This window comes from Heterocephalus glaber, unplaced genomic scaffold (assembly GCF_053883595.1).
Source record: "Heterocephalus glaber isolate CG9 unplaced genomic scaffold, H.glaber_assembly_v1.0 deba00001790, whole genome shotgun sequence".
In the NCBI taxonomy this organism is placed as follows: Eukaryota; Metazoa; Chordata; class Mammalia; order Rodentia; family Bathyergidae; genus Heterocephalus; species Heterocephalus glaber.
Window position 1 is genome coordinate 4,039,436 of NW_028258473.1, and position 5,156 is coordinate 4,044,591.

The following is a 5,156-nucleotide window of genomic DNA, read 5'->3' on the forward strand; positions in this document are numbered from 1 at the left end:
AAAAAAAAATTAAAACATTGTTTTGGAGGGTTAAAAATAGTCGTATGACTGTGTATGTGTATAGATTTTTCTATGTATATGTATATATAGGCTGACTTGATCTAGACTATTAAATCCACCCTGTAAGTTAACCCCCCATTGCAATGGTTGCCTTAAGGTGTTTGCTAGTCATGTACATAGTGTGGTTAATTATTAGCTGAAATGCTTCCCTGTGAGTTGAGCAATGGGAAGCACACTGTGGCCTACCGGTGTTTGAAAGCATGTGCCCGACCTATGTGTGTGCAGAGGTGATGTGGATGTGAGCGTGTATGAAGGACAAAGCTGCTACTCTCAGTAGGCCAAACGCTCAGGTTAAACAACTGACGAGTGTTACTGTAGGTTTTTTTTTTTTTTCCTGTCAATTGCTACTTCTATTATGGAAGACAAAAGCATTTCCATTTCAACAGTTTGTCAGCTTTATAAATGTTGGACAAAAACTGATATTATAGAAATGAAACAGATCTATAGTTTTGAGGCAAAATTATAAAATTAAATGTGTAGGTAACCTATTTATATACTGCTATAAAGTATTTTTTGAAGAGAGATATGCAAAGAAGCTATTATCTACATGAGATGTAAATTTAAAGATTTTTTTTCATCCTGGCTGCCAGGAATATTAAAAAGTGGATATATTTAACCATAGCATACTGTGATTCTACACTTGATCTTAGCCAAAAGGCTGAGAAGCAGCCTGTGATTCATCAAATAGCACAAACTTTCATTTCATGGAGTTTATCTGTTGACGCTGATTTAAACTATCACTTGTTTTATCATGTGGGAACATAAGTTATGTGGTCAAAACAAAAGGATTTTGAACTAATGTTGATTCAAGTTGTGTTGTCTTATCATATTCTTTTCAAAGTGCTGCCAGTTGAAAAGGGAAGCATTATGTTTACAAATCTGTTTTGAAATGTTTGCCAAAATTTTGGTAGTATCTTTAATAAAGATGTCTGTCTCCAGCATCCAAGAAAAAAAAAAAGAAAGACATGATTAATAACTCTAGAGCAATCATAGATTTAAAAAATGAGGAACTGAGGAACATGATGGAATCCCAGCATAGGTAACAAGCAGAATCTATGAAACAGATGCAAACAGATATCTAGGAGATTAAAAATACTATTGAAAGTTTATGCAGCAGAATTAGCCAATGTAAGGACAGAATATCAGCTACAGAAGGCAGGATTGTGATTAGAGAACAGGAAAAGAAAGATTTCTTAAAAGTAGTAAGGAACCATGAGAAATCAATCCAGCAGCTGCTAGATTATGCAAAGAAAAATAACATAAAACTGATTGGAATCTATGAAGAAACAGGAGATAGTGCTAACCACATAAAAACATGTTGAGAGAAGTAATGGCAGAAAACTTCCCAAACAGGGGGAAAGAATTTGACATACAGATAAGTGATGCATATAGGATGTCAACTAGCCATGATTTTTTAAAAATCTACACATAGGAATATAACAGTGAATATTCCAGAAATCAAACAGAATAACAAAATACTACAAGCAGATAAGAGGAAAAAAATCACATACAAACCACTCCGAATCACAGCAGACTTCTCAACACAAACCCTCAAGTCAAGAAGAGCCTGGAGTGAAGTATTTCAAGCTCTAAAATAAAGCAACATCCATCCTAGATTGATGTACCCTGCAAAACTATCTTTCAAAATCAGTGGAGAAATAAGATACTTTCATGACAAAGAACACCTGAGGAACTTTGTGAATACCAAACCAGCACTCCAAAAAATTTTAAACAATATCCTAGGAAAAGACAATAAGGGTCACATCACCATGAAGACCAGGAGAATGAATTCATCAGGAAAGACAAGAAACTAAATGCAAAGAGGGAGAATTCAACAACAGGAAAAGGTCATGACAAGGATGAGTCAATACATATTAGTTATAACCGTCAATGTTAATGGTCTCAATTCATCAATCAAAAGAAATAGACTGCCAGAATGGGTCAATGATCAAGATCCAACAATATGCTTCATACAAGAAATACACTTAATTTAAAAAAACACTCATAGACTGAAAGTTAAAGGCTGGAAAACAATATTCCATGGACAGGAACACCCCAAAAAAGCAGGAGTATCTATACTATTTGCAAATAAAATGGATTTCAAACCAACACTAATTAGGAGAGACAAAGAAGGCCACTACCTCATTGCAAAGGGAACAATACAAGAGGAAGTTATGACAATCACAAGTATATATGCACCAAATACTAGTGCACTCAACTACATAAAACAAATATTAATGGACACAAAAAATCAAATAAGCAATAACACAATAGTATTGGGTGAACTCAATACCCCACTATCACAAATAGATATATTAATTAGTCAAAAAATAAACAACAATATACAACTCAGCCAAACTCTTGAACAAAAGGACTTGACAGATGTTTAGTGTTCCACTCCACAAAATCAGAATACACATTATTTTCAGCTTCACAGAGATCATTCTCCAAAGTAGACTAAATAATTGCTCATTAAACATGTTGAAGTAAGTGCAAATGAATTTAAGATATCCTCTGTACATTATCAGATCATAGTGCAATAAAATTGGAGTTCAATATCAAAAGAAACTGTAATAAATTCATAAACACATGGAAATTGAACAACACAGTCCTGAACATCCAATGGATCACAGAAGAAATTAAAGAAGAAATAAGACAGTTTTGACAATTAAATCATAAATCCAATACAACATATCAGAATCTATGGGACACAATGAAAGCAGTCTTAAGCGGGAAATTCACAGCAGTGAATTCTCCTATCAGGAAAAACAGAGCAAGCTTAAATAAACAACCTAATAGTGAAGCTCAAGTTTCTAGTAAAAAAAGAGCAGGACAAACCCAAAGCTCATACAAGGGAGGAAATTATAAAGATCAGAGCAGAAATAAATGGAATGGAGACTAAGAGAAGGATACAAAAAATTAATGAAGCAAAGAGTTGGTTCTTTGAAAGAACTGACAAACCCTTAGCCAAGCTTATGAGGAAAAAAAAAAAAAAAAGAAAAGGCCCAAATCCATGCAATTAGAAATGAAAAATGTGAAATTGCAAAGGACCCAGCAGAAATCCAGAAAATCATCAATACCTACTTTAAGAACCTATATGCCAATAAGATAGAAAACACAGAAGAAATGAAAAGATTTCTAGATACATATGAATTACCAAAGTTGAACAAAGAAGACCTAAAATTCTAAACCAAATATCAATCAATGAAATTGAAAATGTAATTAAAAACTTACCAATGGCAAAAATCCCAGGTCCCAATTGCTGAATTCTACAAGACATTTAGTGAAGAACTATTGCTACTACTGTTTGAACTCTTCAATGAAATTGAAAGGGAAACAATACTCCTAAATTCATTCCTGGAAGCAAGCATCACCTTGATCCCAAAAGCAGAGGAAGACCAACCAAAAAAGAGAACTATAGGCCAATCTCACTAATGAACATAGATGCAAAAATCCTTAATAAGATACTGGCAAATAGAATGGAGAAGATCATCAAGAAGATCACACACCCTGACCAAGTGGGATTCATCCCAGGGATTCAGGGATGGTTCAACATACACAAATCAATCAGTTTAATACACTGTATTAACGCCACTGCCATAGACTCAGCACTTACATGTTTCTCCTCAGATTCTTTTCTAATGACCAGGATCACTTGAGCTTTCTTGATTTCTGACTGTACAACATGAACTTCAGGGCATTCCTCCTGACACCCACTTCACTGAATAACTGCTTTCTAGTTCTTTTGATTACTATCCCTGGAGAGGCTGAAAGTGCTGCCTTCTTTCAATCCACCATCTTGACTTCCTGACTCCTTGATCACTTCTTATTACCACTATTGCTACCAACTGGATGCTGTGCCTACTGTCTGGTTTTTGTGTTTCACTCTTGCTCTTTAATAAATCCATTGTATAGCAACAGCTAGAGGGATCTTTTTTATTTATAGATTAATTGGTTCATTTTAGGTATACAATATATTTACATTTATCATTGGGTGTTTGTACCTGAACATGATGTATCTTAGTTCTTATTTTTCCCCTCATTACCTATGTGCCCTTCACCGCTACCAACCTTTCCTATTTACATAGATTTTGTTTCCATTTTTTTTCTTTCTCATAATTTTTCCTTTCCCTTCTTCCCGTGCCCCTTCCCCTCCCATCACCGCTACTCCTTTGGACCTTTTCCTATTTCAAATTTTCAATTATTGATTTTAATCATTTTCATCCTTATTTACACTTTCAGTTTCTCACACTAGAGAAACTATTCGGTATTTACACGTGTGTCCTATTTATTTCGCTTAAGAGTATGGCCTCAATATACATCCATTTAGCTATAAATGACTAGTTTCTTGTTCTTTATGGCTGAGTAGTACTCCATTTTACAAAAATAACCCCACTTCTTCTTTATCTAGTCTCCAGTTGATGGGCACTTGGGCTGTTTCCAAACTTTAGCTATTACAAACTGTGCCATTATAAACATAGGTGAACATATATCGCTGTGGTACAATGCTTTTAATTCTTTGGGGAAGATACCCAGCAGGGGAATAGCTCGGTCAGATGGGACCTCTAGTCCTAGTTCTTTGAGGTATCTCCATACAGATTTATGGGAAGAAATTTTTTTTCTTAAATTCTTTTATTGGTACATTTTGAGTATAATACAATACATTTACATTTATCTTTGGGTGCTTGTACCTGTACATGATGTATATTGGATCTCATTTTTCCCCATTACCTGTGCACCCTTCACCCCTAAACACTTCCCTATTTACATAATGCATTTCCATTTTTTTTTCTTTTCTCATAATACTTCCTTTCCATTCTTTCTTTTCCCCCTCCCCTCCCACCACCCTTACCCCTTTGGACCTTTTCCTATTTCAAAGTATCAATTACTAGTTACTAATCCTTTTAGTCCTCATTTACACTCTCAGTTTCTCACACTAGAGAAACTATTCAGTATTTACACGTGTGTCTTATTTATTTCACTTAATAGTATGGCCTCAATATGCATCCATTTAGCTATAAATGACTCTAGTTTCTCATTCTTTATGGCTGAGTAGTACTCCATTTTATAAAAAAAAACCCACATCTTCTTTATCC

General features: G+C 34.6%; 1 pseudogene; it reads right to left on the reverse strand.

Annotated features, from left to right (window-relative positions):
• Positions 1 to 591: 591 nt before the first annotated feature.
• On the reverse strand, positions 592 to 730 carry LOC147820869 (U2 spliceosomal RNA; annotated as a pseudogene).
• Positions 731 to 5,156: the final 4,426 nt, after the last annotated feature.